We start from the raw sequence: 14993 nt of genomic DNA, 5'->3' as shown, positions 1-14993 counted from the left end.
GAGAAAAAAAAGAAAAAGATAAGAAAAAAAGTCATAAAAGAGAGGTGAAAGAGTTTTTATTTATCTATTTATTTTTAATTATTTAATTAGCTATGTGGGGTGAGGTGGGGGGGTTGGCTACTTAGAAAGAAAAAAGGCCAGAGGTTTCAGAAGGGTATAGACTTAGAATGAATGATACTCTCTGGTGGGACAGGAATTTTGGTAAAGACAGAAGCTCAGCAGGGGAGCCTGCTAGGAGCTGGTCCCCAGGGACTGGTTATGGGTGGGGGGAGGGGGAGGAGGTGTGCTTAATAATTTAAAAGAAAGAAAAAAATTTTTTCCCTTTTTTCCTACTCTATATTTTAACCCAAATTAAGTTATAGTCACCTCCTTGGTGTCACCGCTAGGACCCATTATTGACTGGCCTACTAAAGGCAGAAAATCCTACTGTTTCCAGAAGATGTGGTCAGAGCTCAAGCCACTAGCAGCTTCTCAGTCCGCCATCTTCCGGGAACCCCCCCATTACTATTTCCTATAAGTTTTTTTTTTATAATAAGTTAATTACTTAAAATTAAGCATGATGTATAGTTATTATTAGTGATACATTAAATAACTACTGTGAAATAAATCTAAATACATGAGATGAATCTATGAAGAAAAAGGATTTTATTTTTCATAAAATGCAGTAATCCTAAATCTAGAAATTATTATTATTACCCTACATTTTCACTTAAATGTATTATCTACCAATGCTCCTGAAAAACACTTTTGATAATACAAGTCCCTCTAGTGGCATCTGATATAAAACTTGTAACATAAATAGAAAATCATCATTCTTGCTTAAAAGAATATATTAAAGCATTTAAAATCAATCCATAAAATTGATATCTAGAAATTAAAGTGTTAGCAATAATTTATTTATTACAAAATTTACCATTTCTGATATTCCTCTATGTAAAATTGTTTTTAAATAATAAATAAATAAAACATTTCACAAAATAAAAGTGACAATTTGATATGGAAAAAAATTATTTGAGCTCATAATTTGTGCCAGTCATTTTGTCCATTAATTCATATAATTTGTTCCATTTGAAATAAAATAAAACCTAGAAATAGTAAAGCACCTACTTAATTAGTGCCAGAAAAGAGGTTTAAACACAAGTTTACCTAAGGCATTTTTACTACAAATTCCACTTAAACCAAGGCTGTTTAAAATTGAAGAGAAAGACTGACACATAACCAGAAAATTTTGACAGGCAATTTTAAATTGACAAATAGAAGGGCAATACTAAACTATAAGAACAGCAAAGAGTCAAATAGAGGTTTCTGAATATATGTGATTCTGATTCATTAAGTTGGCTCTATTTCTCATTTTCTCCTACACTTTTAAAAAATTTATTCATACAATGGAAATATTGACAAGACAACAGGATAAGAGGGATACAATTACACACAGTTTCCACCATCAGAACACCCTATCTCCCCTCCCTTGAGAGCTTTCCTATTTTTTATCCCTCTGAGAGTACGGACCCAGCATCATTAAGGAGTACAGAAGGAGGTCTGGCTTCTATAATTGCTTCCTCATTGAACATGGGACTTGGCAGGTCTATCCATACTCCCAGCCTGCCTCTCTCTTTCCCTAGTAGGGAAGGGCTTTGGGGAGGTGGGGGGCTCCAAGAACATTGGGAGGGTCCTCTGCCCAGGGAAGTCAGGTTGGCATCATGGTAGCATCTGGAACCTGGTGGCTGAAATAGAGTAAAGATATAAGGCAGAACAAATTGTTGACTAATAGTGAACATAAATGAAAGAATATTGCAGATGAATATCAGCAGGAACATTTTTCATTCTCTACAAAATTTCTCTCGGGCCTTGAACCTTTGGGTTGGGGCTCACTTTCCTGCATGCTTCTCTCAAGTCATACCAACTGATACTGCATTTGCTGATCCCAGCCTAATCAATGCAACCAGTACCACCTCAGCATGCTTCACTTCAGACTGTGTCCAGAGACATCAGGCGTGGAATGTCCACCCTCCAGCTTCATTACTCTGGTGAGACTTTCCTAGCTGATAGAACTTCTTAATTCCATTTCAGGTGATGCACTTCCTAACAAAGCCTGAAAACCTAGATATAGACCAGGGCTCATGAGATAGGACATAGATACATGTATCCATAAGTTAAAGCAAAAGTGCAAAATATTTTGCAGTGACCCAATAAGTACAGCAAGTAAGTAGAAAGACCAAAAAAAGACTCCATAAAGTGTCTAATCAAATAGTTTTTACTTATACGTAGATCCCCTCCTCACATACATCCTATTTCACTTCCCTCAATAACTCCAAAACTAGCCTTGTCAAAGTAAGGACTAAAAAAACTGGATAAGGGCAAGAGACCAGTCCTCCTTTAAGGAGGACTCTGGTTTCTACCAGGCCACCCCATCACCTGGGGTCCTGGTCAGGGAGTCCGGGGATTCCCACACAGACATGATGGGCCTAGACCTTTAACAGATCACTCTTGTGACTGTCACCAGTTATCTCCATCAGGAACAACATAACAAACCCCTTTGTGGGCCCCTAAAGGACCTTGCCCTCAATGTGCATCAACAGTGATAGGGACTGTTCCATTCTCTGAAGGGAGACTGGCCACATACTCTATCTACCACCCAAGGAAGAGGGATCCTAAAATCAGTGCAGCCTGGAAGGTTCCTAGCCTTGACAATCGATGGGGTTTACAGTTAGCAATATATATTTTCCCCATATTTGGGAGCTACTCTCTTCCATGATCCAGCTTTTAGTCTTTCTTCCAACTATGACACCATCTCCCCAGACAATAACCTGGGTCCAGCAGCATGTTAGCTTTCAGGCTCAGGCAAAAACTAGTGAAGTCATGGGCCCTCTGGAATACATCTAAAATAGACATACTAGCTTTATCCAAATTGGAGATCTGAATCTTCATCTGCAATATTCTTGCCATTAGGTTTATTATTAGTCAATAATTTGTTCTGCTCTACATTTTAACTCTTTTTCAGCCACCAGGTTGATGCTATAATGTTGCCAGCCTGACTTCCCTGGGCTGATAACTACACTTTTGTTTTTAACCAAAAAAATGCCTTAATATAAGATAAATTAACAAGGGCTGTGAATTATTATTTAATTTTTTTGTGCTGCTGGATATTGAATTTAGCATCTCATGCATGTTTTTCTCTATTGTTAATCAACTTTTCCAGTCCAATTTTTTTCTTTATTGGGGGATTAATGGTTTGCAGTAAATGCTATAGCTGATACATGTGTGTAAACATTCTGAAAAACATTCTCATCCCTGGCCTTGAACCCACTCCAATTTTTTTTTAATGAGGCAGTGAGACAACAGGAGAAAGAAAAAGAAAAAAAGGTGATACTGAGAGAAAGAAACAGAGAGCAAAGCACCTTTCCACTATTCATGCAACTCATTTTGTTTATGCCCTCTCATGTGATTTTAGGGTGGGAGGGATGACCTCAGGGATGACCTCAGGATGACCTCATGTGTGCAGGTAAGGCACTGTATGGATGAGCCACTTCACTGGACCCCTAAACTTAAGTAAAATTTGACTATTTAATACATTGTATCTATAATAATCTCCCATACTTTTATAGTTGTTTAAATTATAACTAGAACATATTTAAATATGCAATATCAGTTCATGTTGAGGCAGAAAAACAGGGCTTGACTTCTGCCAAAGAGTTTGCTGATAATTTAAACAAATTGTACTTTTTTATATACAGAAAAATAATCTTGTAAATTTGTCACTATGAGTTAATATGGGAAAACATAACTGTATAAAATGACAAGTACAACTGCATCTTGGCCTCGAAGTTTTGGGTATGTACCTACTGAGTTAAAATGCCAGAATTACAAAACATGCTTAGACAGATTATAGGCAAAAAATTGAAATAGTAATAGAAACCTCTCCAACAACTAAAGTCTAGGCCCAAGTGGTTTCACAAATGAACTCTACAAAACCTTTAAAGAAGAGCTTCTACCAATATTCCTCAAGTTCTTCCAACATACTGAAGACACAGTAACTCTCCTTAACACCTTCAACAGAGCCCATATCACATGAATACCAAAAACAGACAGAGACACCACAGAAAGAGCAAACTAAAAATCAAGATCTCTGATGAACATATGTTAAGATATTCAACAACATACTTAACAGGATACAGTAGTACATTAAGAAGATTGTGCACCACAATCAAGTAGGTTTTATTCCAGGTATCCAAGACTGATTCAATAAATATGTCAATAAATGTGATCCACCACATCAATGAAAGTAAAACCCAAAATTACATGATTATACCAATAGATGCAGAGAAAGTGTTTGACAAGGTCCAAATCCTTTCAGAATCAAAATGGGGATAGATGGGAAATCCCCAAACAAGCTAAATCTGTGTACAACAGACCTACAGCCAACAACATTCTCAATGGTAAGAAACTGAAAGCTTTCCTTCTTCAGCCAGGTATAAGGCAGAGCTGCCCATTATCACCACTACTATTCAAAATACTCTTGGAAGTCTTACCCATTGCAAGCAGACAAGAGAAAGGAATCAAAGAGATACAGATTGGAAGAGAAGGAGTTAAACTGTCCATATTTTCAGATGATATGAATATATATACAAATCCTAGAGAGGTCAGAAAACTCCTGGAATTTATTGAGCAATACAGTAATTTGGCAGGCTACAAAATCAATATAAAATAAATCTATGGCATTCTTTTATGCAAACATTAAATTAGAAGATGAAAACATCCAGAAATCAATTCTATTCTTTATAGCAGTACAATCAGATATTAGGGAATAAAGTTAACAAAGGAAGTGAAAGATTCATACACTAAAAATCATGAGTCACTCTTCAAGGATATAGAAAGAGATACAAACAAATGGAAAGCTGGGAGCCAAGTGGTGGTGCACCTTGTTGAGAGCACATGTTGCAAGGTACAAGGACCTGGGTTCAAACCCCTAGTCCATACCTGAAGGGGGAAAGCTTCACAAGTGGTAAAGCAGTGCTACAGGTTTCTCTCTATCTCTTTCCCTCTCTATCTACCACTTTCTCTCAATTTATGGCTGTCTATGTATAATAAATAAATAAAGATATATATTTTTTAAATAAATGGAAAGTTAATAACATCAGGAAAAGACAATGCTACCCAGAGTCATGTACAGATTTAGTGCCATCACCATAATGTACCAACAAAGGTATTATTATTTCTTTAAAGGAATAGTACAAAAGTTACATTTATCTGGAAACTGAATTCAGTTGGATTGCAAAAGCAGTCCTGAGAAGAAGGAACAAGGCATTGCACTACCTGATCTCGAGTTATACTACATAGTTACTGTAACCAATACTGCCTAGTACTGGAAGTAAATTAAACACATAGACCAATGGAATAGAATTGATGGCCCAGAAATAAGCCCCCATAGCTAACTGTTGTAAATTAACTTAAAAAGAGGTATGGGGGTTGGGGCTGCTTGTGGTGCTTATGGAAGAATTCACAGCGGGAGCTGGGAACTGGTTTAATCAATACACGGTTTATTAGGGTGAAACAGGTAAAAGGCAAAATAAGCACTTATCATCAAGAGTTAAGTGTATGCTAGGTCTATAAAGTATGAATATGGTTATTAAATTTTAGTCCCATAAGATAAACAATTAAAAGCTCTGGCGAAGGTTGCTCATGGCTATAGAGGGGTCTAAAAGTTTACCGGCTAGCAGAATCACACATGCTCAGTTCCCAGGAAAAGTAGACATGGCAGATGGATGCCTGGAGCACCTCCACCGAGAGGTATCTGACCAGGAGAAGAAGCCACAGTCAAAGAGACCCCAGAGTTCCGGCTGCTGTCCTTTGAAGTCTATTCAGCCTACCCACAATGCTTTGCACACCAGCAGTCTGGATTCACCTGCAGTCCACCATGTGCCTGCATAGACCACTACACACTCTGTCAGCCTTCTGTCGCCAAAGCTGATGTCACCACTGTGTCAGAGCATATAGCATCACCACAGCTAACAACTAATTTCTGATAGGGGAGCCCAAAACATAAATGCCAAAAGAAGTGTTTCTTCAACAAGTGATGTTGGGAGAAATGACTGAAGCATGCAGATTTATGAAATTGAACCATCACAAATCACCTTCTACAAACGTCATCTTCATCTAGACCAAGGATGTGGACATTATATCAGAAAAAAAATCAAAAACATGGAATAAAATATTGGCAGAACACTTCATAATCTCTGCTTCAAAAGAGTCTTCAAAGATTCAAATGCAGGACTATGCCAAAAAAAGTTAATCCACAGCAAAAGAAATACTACCCAAACAAAGAGACCTCCCACAGAATGGGTAAAGATTTTTATATGTCACACATCAGACAAGAGGTTAATAACCAAATATATAAACCTCACCACACAGCGACAACAACAAAATGAACCTATCCAGAACTGGGGAGATGATATGAAGAGAATACTCACTGAAGAGATTCAAAAGGCCAACAGACAGGAAAAAATGCTCCAAGTCATTGATTGTTAGAGAAATGCAAATAAAGACAACAGTGAATACTACTTCACTCCTGTGAGAATGTCATACATCAGAAAAGGTAGCAGCAACAAATGCTGGAGAGGTTGTGGGGACAAAGTAATCTTCCTGCACTGCTAGTGGGAATGTAAATAGATCCAACCCCTGTGGAAAGCAGTCTGGAGAACTCTCAGAAGGCTGGATATGGACTTCCTTAGGACCTTTCAATTCCTCTCCTAGGGATATAGCCCAAGGAACCAAACATTCCCATTCAAAAAGATTTTTGTATACCTATGTTCATAGCAGCACAATTTGTAATATCTGAAACCTGAAAGCAACCCAGGTGTCCTACAACAGATGACTGTGTAAGCTGTGGTCTCTATATATAATGAAATACTACTCAGCTATTAAAAATGGTAATTTCACTTTTATCACCTCATCTTGGAAGGAGTTTGAATGAATCACATTAAATGAAATCAGCTAGAAAGATAAGGATGAATGTGGGATGATCTCATTCATAGATAGAAGTTGAAAAATAGTATCATGATGTCAACCTGACTTCTATGGGCAGTTGACCTTACCAATGTGTCCTGGAACCCTACCTCCACAGAGCCCTACTCCACTGGGGTATCAATAGACAGGCTGGGGGTATCGATAGACCTGTCAATTCTCATCTCCAATAGAGAAGCAATTATAGATGTCAGACCTCCCACCTTAGGCACCCTATAGAGATCTTTGGTCCATACTTCCAGAGGGTTAAAGAATAGGGAAACTTCCAATGGAGAGGATGGGATATGGCACTCTGGCAGTGGGAACTGAGTGGAATTGTACCCCTCTTATTGCACAATCTTTGTTGATCATGATTAAATCAGCAATAAAGTAAAATAAATTGAAATTAAGAAAACACAAAGCAGAATTTGGACTGGGTTTGGTGTTTTGCAGCAAAGTAAAGGACTCTGGGGAGAGGGGTATGGTTCAGGTCCTAGAATATGATGGCAGAGGAGGACATAGTGGGTGCTGAATTGTTATGTGGAAAACTGAGAAATGTTACATATTTACCAACTATTGTATTTTACTATTGAGTGTAAACCATTAATCCTCACAATAAAGAAAAAAAATTAAAAAAGAAAGGCACTATGGGGAAAAAATAATCAAATCCAACAGCAAAGAGAACAAAAACAGAAATAAATCAATGGGACTACCTCAAAGTGAAATGCTGCACAGAAAAGGGTACAATAACCCAAACAGAAAGACACCTTACAGTGTAGGAGATCATTACATGACACACTTCAGATTAAGGACTAATAATCAAAATACTTAAAGAATTTATTAAACATAGCAGCAAAAAAAAAAAAAAACATTCAAAAATGGGACAAGGACATGGACAGAAATTTTACCACGAAGAGATCCAGAGGGGCAACAGATATATAAGAAGGTACTCAAAGCCACTGATCATCAGAGAAATGCAAATAAAGACAATAATGAGATATCACTTTACACCTGTGAGAATGCCATGCATTAGAAAGGACAGTAACAACAAATGTTGGAGAGGATGTGGGGGGAAAGGGACACTTCTGCACTGCTGTTCAGAGTATAGAGTGGTCCAACTCTTGTGGAAAACAGTCTAGAGATTTCTTAGAACAGCAGAAATGGACCCATGATCCAGTAATTCGTCTTGGGAATTTATCCAAACAAAACAAAAACATCCATCAAAAAAGAAATATGTATTCCTATATTCATAGAAACACACTTTGTAATAACCAAAACCTGGAAGCAATCCAGATATCCAACAACAGACAAGTGGCTAAAAAATAGCCAGACCTTTCACCTTCTGCATCCCATAATGACCCTGGATCCATACTCATAGAGGGGTAAAGAACAGGAAAGCTATCAGGGGAGGGGATGGGATACAGAGCTCTGGTGGTGGGAATTAGACCCCTCTTATCCTATGGTCTTGTCAGTGTTTCCATTTTATAAATAAAATAATTAAAAAATAACTACTATATGCACATGATGAAATACTTCTCAGCTGCTCAAAATGATAGTCATCTCCTTTGTATAATCTTGGATGGAACTTCAAGACCTTTGAAATGAAAAAAATACAAAATGATAAGGATAAATACAGAATGACATTCCTTATAGGTGGGACTTAATATATAGGGACAGGGAGGTAGCAAACAAATGTGGACTGAACATGGTATATTGCATCAAAACAAAAGACTTTGGGAAAGGAGGGAAAGGGTGGCGGTGGGGGGAGAACAGATTCATAGACCTGGTTTATAATGATATATGTCAATAAATACACTGTAAACCATTAACACCCTCAATTAAAATAAAAAGAAAGAAAGATGCTGGCATTAAATTAACATTGCTTCCTGGACTAAAACTTCATTGTGTTTAGCCTCTCTGCCTAAGAGTCTGATAACAATGTCAGGACAGAAAATAAAGTATGCAAAATTTATGTAGTAAGGCACTTCTTCTAGTAATCATAATTTTTTTATTCTATAAAGCCAACACTCAAGGAAAAGTAGAGTTTCATGAAAGATGGAGGAATTGTCTTTGGAATTTCCCATAAAGTACTGCTAAATATCAAAATATTGACAATTTTACTTTATATTTTAATTAAGGCACAATATCTGAGTTATAAGCATCTTCTCTGTATATACATTTAAAATTCACATTATTGGTAATATTCACTCTCCTGATTTGTTGACTTTTACCTAAAAACCTCCTCCCTTTCATATAACAGTTTTTGTTGATTTTTTTCTTTTTTTTCTGGTGATTTAGTTTACTTATTTATTTATTTATTTATTTATTTATTTATTTATTTATTATTGGTAGACAGATGGAAATTGAGAGGTGAGGGGGTGATAGGATGAGAGAGAAACCTGCAGCGCTACTTCACCACTTTCACAAGCTTTTCCCTTGTAGGTGAGGGTCAGGGACTTCAACCTGGGTCCTTTCACATTGTATTGTGTGCACTTAACCACATGCGCCACCACCGAGCCCCTAGCTTAGTTTTAGAACACATGACTCACATAAGTGTGGCCCTGAGTGCTGCCCCAGGCACCACCTTCCCCTAACCTCTTACCCCCCAAAAAACGTTCTGAAGCACAGCTAGTTTGCCATAGATATAAAATCAAAATAAGAACTTTTTAAGTGTGTATTAAAATATTGTTTATTTCCCAGCCCCTAAAAGAGGAAATAGAATGAAAATAATAATGCTTGTAGATTCTCCCCCCCCAAAAGGAAAAAAAATCTACCACTGAAAGCAAAAATGTGAGCTTAAAAACTACAGAAGTTGGAGTCGGTTAGTAGCGCAGCGGATTAAGCGCAGGTGGCTCAAAGCGCAAGGACCTGTGTAAGGATCCCAGTTTGATCCCCCTGCTCCCCACCTGCAGAGGAGTCTCTTTACAAGTGGTGAAGCAGGTTTGCAGGTGTCTATCTTTCTCTCCCCCTCTTTGTCTTCCCCCTTCTCTCTGCATTTCTCTTTGTCCTATCCAACAACAACGACATCAACAATAACTACAACAATAAAACAACAAGGGCAACAAGAGAAAATAAATAAATATTAAAAGAAGAAGAACTACAGAAGTAAGACAAAAATTCTAAAATAAAGTCTCTTCAGAAAGTCCACATTAGAATAAGTTAGAATCGCACATTTCTGTCTTATTGTCACTTAGTGACATAAAATAGCTACTCATGCTCTTGGTTTTGCCCTACTTGAATGGCAGTGAAGTAAATCCAAATTTCACCACCATACATTATCTGCATTTTTTTTCATTTTGTGACATTAAATTAATCCTTCAAAGTTGCGTTGAAGACTCCATTCTTTCCTTCATTCTGTGAACTCAAAATATTCCAACTCATTATCTTTATGAGTTAGCCATAGTACTACCTCATTAATATTAACTTTAAAAATCCACTTTGGGATCACCTAGCCTAATGGTTCAATAGCAGAAGATTGCATTTTACAATCCTGGCTTCTTTTTTCTAGCAAAACATACCAACATTCAATGATCTCGCCTAAAGCACACACACACACGCACACGCACACGCACGCACACACACGATGAGCCAGAGTAAAAAGTCTGATATTCTAAATTTTCTCACATCTTTGCACCTTTTGTCTATAGTTGCTAAGGCTTTTTTTAAAAGATTTTTTAAAAATTTATTTTCTTTTTGTTGCCCTTGTTGTTTTTCATTGTTGTTGTAGTTATTATTGTTGTTGTTATTGATGTTGTCGTTGTTAGATAGGACAGAGAGAAATGGAGAGAGGAGGTGAAGACAGAAGGGGGAGAGAAAGACAGATACCTGCAGACTTGCTTCACCAATAGTGAAGCGACTCTCCTGCAGGTGGGGATCCGGGTGCTGGAACCGGGATCCTTTCGCCAGTCCACCACGTGAGTTTAGCCCGCTGCACTACCGCCTGACTCCTGTTAAAGCTTTATAATAAGAACTTTCCTGTGTACAAGATTTAACATCTTATTTATATCCAGCATTTGAGTAATTGGGGACAATAATAAAAACAACTATGTGAATTTTAATTGTTATTAAAAGTCAAACTTTTAAAGTACTTGTTTAAATAACAAGAATGTATTATTTCCAAACCCGAAAAAAACTTGCTAACAAATCTTCCTGGTTACACACTCTATACCCATTATCTATAAGAGGTCTGTTTACTCCACTAATAAGCAGAGACCCAACAGATGTCTAGATCCAATTTGGCAGCTTTTAAACTTTGTATCCATATTCCAAGAATCTGTTAGCTGTAAATAATCTTTAAAAACTTAAATGCCAAATTGCTGCCAATGTTTCATCTATAGGAGATCTAGAATTAGAAGATTGTGATTCTATACATTATTTTTCTTTTAAAAACAGTATCTGAGAGAACTGGTTAAGCATTATCCATATTAGCATAACATCTTCAAAATCATAGATTTTAAGCTTGAAATATTGAAACATTTCACCTGTGGCTATGTTTCTGTAAACGACTGGAAATGGAGAGGGAGGACTGACGTTTGTTAACACTGCAGTTCATGCCAACTTAGACTTTCTAAGGAAGTGAAAGCTTAACCAGCCATGGCCAATTGGTAACATCAGTTCTTCATAGTCATTTAAAATATTCATTTATTGGTTAAACTATGCTGTAAAGGGTACTCCCCCCTCTTTTTATTGTGTTAAGTTCTTTGAGTATATAATGGTAGGCCAGCACAAAACTTTTTACCCGTGTTACCAGAGTTATACAGCTATACATTTCTTGAAATATTTTAAATATTTGTTTATGAGAGAGAGGGAGAGAGAGAGAGAGAAAGAGAAAGAGGGAGAGAGAGAAAGAGAGAGAGAGGAGGAGGTAGAAAGAGAGAGGAAAGAAAAAACTAAAGCATTGCTCTAGCACATGTAATGTCAGGGAATGAACAGAAGACCATCCTCATGCGCAAGAGTCTATGCTTCATCCACTATGCCTCTTCATGGACCACTGGTTTCTTAAATTATTGTGTAATTATTGATACTGGTATATTCTATATGATGATACAAAAACTATCAATAGAAAGAGTGATTCGGTATCTCTTTATTTGATTAAAACTTCTGAGTGGATAATGAATACCAAATTACAAAAAGATCAAAGATCATCTCACCCATAGGTGAAACTTAAGAAACTAGAAGAAAGGGAGTTGGGTAGTAGCGCAGCGGGTTAAGCACACTTGGTGCAAGGTGCAAGGACCAGTTAGGATCCCAGTTCGAGCCCCTGGCTCCCCACCTGCAGGGGAGTCACTTCACTGGCGGTGAAGCAGGTCTGCAGGTGTCTCTCTGTCTCTCTTCCTCTCTATCTTCCCCTTCTCTCAATTTCTCTCTGTCTCTATCCAGTAAAAAATAAAAATAATAGAAGAAAAAAAAGAAACAAGAAGAAAAAGGTGAGGGGCTGGGCAGTGGTGCACAAGGAGTGCATACATTACAATGCACAAAGACCAATATTCAAGGCCTCAGTCTCCACCGGCAAGAGAGATGATTCCTGAGAAATGAAGAGGTACTGCTATCTCCCCCATCCCTCTGAATTCCAGTTTCTACCCAATAAATAAGTAAACTATCAAAAATATCATAAGGTGAAATTTGAACTGTGTGGTATATTGCACAAAAGCAAAGGACACAGCACAAGGAGGGACTAGAACGAGGTGGAGAGGCACTGAAGTTTTGGTGCACGATGATGACAAAAGACCTGTTTTAGGGGAAAGAGTGTCTTGTAGAAACCTACCATGGGAAGATGAGAAGTTGTGCCTATGTGTTAACACCTGTATTGCAAACCATTAACCCCCAAGTAAAGTGGAGGGAAAAAAATTCTACAGCAATTTTTAAAAAATCAAAGAAGTAAAGGAAAAATGCCCATAAGAAATTTTATTTTAAAAATTGTCAAAATAACTCATTTGAATAGTAAACTGCTTTGCAATATCCAGGCTTAAACTCAGGCCCTACCACATTGAAGGGAACTGGTGTTATGGTTTCTTTTTTTTTAAATTTTTTAATCTTTATTTATTGGTAGAGACAACCAGAAATCAAAAGGGTGATAGAGAAGGAAAGAGACAGAGAGACGCCTGCAGCCTTACTTCACCACTCACAAAGCTTTCCTCCTGCAGGCGGGGACTGAGGGCTCGAACCTGGGCCTTTGTACATTGTAATACAGGCGCTCAACCAGGTGCGCCACCACCTGGCCCCTGGTGTTGTGGTTTCTTTCCCTCTCTCTCTTTGCCCCTGTGCCTCTCTGTCTCTGCCTGTATAGTCAGTCCCGACTGGTAAAAATTCATAGATGACAAGAAGGAAAAGAAAGATGGAGGGGTTAGGGGAAGGAGATGATGAAAAAGTCAGTTTAATCAGACAAATTGACATATACATTATGAAAATAAGTGAATATACATGGAATTTTCTGGGTTGTGATATGGCCATGGTGTTAGAGGATTAGAGATATGAATAACCTAATAATGTAACTTATGTCTATATCACTCTCAACACCATAATATATGTCATATTTATTTTTCCTAGAAATCAGTGAAGAGAAGTTGGGTTATTTCAACAGAGAAATTTTATGCTTTATTTTGTTATGAGAACTAGATAGCCTAAAGTAATTTTCCTTTTCATTCACTTTAGTTCATTGCAGTAACATATCCCAAGTGCTGATACATTTTTAATATCTCTTCCAAATTAGCTTTTGATGTTTACCTTGTAATTGTCTTGTTTTACACATGTTTTTGAATTGTGTGATTTTAAAGCAGCAAGGGTTAGAAAGATAATCTGTTTTAATCCCTTGAAGCTTCAAAGGGATTAATTTAGACTTGAAGATTGTAAGTGATTCAACACTCATTACATATCTAGTAACCTGCAGAATTTACATTAGAAACCAAATCACCTGAATCCAAGTTCTTTGCATTAGTCATGTCATATTCTGAAAGGTGAAACAGAAGTTGGTAGAGGCAAATCAGAAAATGAGGGCTGGAGGGAAGAAGGAAGAAAATTAAGAAAACTAGAAATCATTTTAAATGTAATTTTCCTAAAATGTAAATATAGCAATTTAAATAATACTGCATTAATGTCTTACACTATGGGGTAAACATTTCCTCTTAACATTTTTTCCTGAGATAAACACAGCCCTAAACCCAAATGACAAGGTTAAATTATTAAAGCATCTTTGTTTTTCCAGAGTCATGGGGGTGGCGTTGGAGAGGGGGCCCCGAATATTGAGAGCAGCTGTTGATCCGAAGCCAATTGTTCCTTGTTCCGTGTGGATATTTCTACCTGTGCCCACTGTGATAACTATAAAAACGTTGGATGAGAAGTGATCCAGGTCGCAGACTCTCCCCTTGCTTGGAAGGGTGTCGGCGGCCGGAGCTTAAGCTTCCTAATAAAGGCTCTTGCTATTGCATGTGATTCTGGTCTTCTTGGCTTGAGATCGGGACTCGAACTTCTGGGCATAACAATGGGCATATATGTACTTTAAATTGTATACATGCAAGTGTCTATAAAGAGGCTATTTGACTTGTAGATTTTAAAAATAAGCAAAATAACTCTTGTTCTTTGCTCACTCCTTAAAGTAGATTGATATCTTAGCAAAAGACTAAATGCTAACAGTTCAGACCTCCACACTAACAAATTGATAATATCTAGCTCAACATGACTTCTTCAGTTATAAGAAACAAATTCTTTATAAAAATAATTTTAATTTCTTCATAAAATATTTGTAAGTTTCAAAATATGTCTGTGTCTGTGATTTGTACTGTTAGGAAAGTTGGATTCCCAGGTGACTGTTGCATAGAGTTAAGCATGTCCTGTATAAAATTGTCTGACAAGAAAAAAAATCGAACTCAACTTTTTTTTTAAACACCTTTTTTTAATATTTATTTTATTTATTTGTTCCCTTTTGTTGCCCTTGTTGTTTTTTATTGTTGTAGTTATTATTGTTGTTGTTGGATAGGACAGAGAGAAATGGAGAGAGG

This window comes from Erinaceus europaeus, chromosome 14 (genome assembly GCF_950295315.1).
Source record: "Erinaceus europaeus chromosome 14, mEriEur2.1, whole genome shotgun sequence".
Taxonomy (NCBI): domain Eukaryota; kingdom Metazoa; phylum Chordata; class Mammalia; order Eulipotyphla; family Erinaceidae; genus Erinaceus; species Erinaceus europaeus.
Note: the sequence above shows the minus strand (reverse complement) of the source record.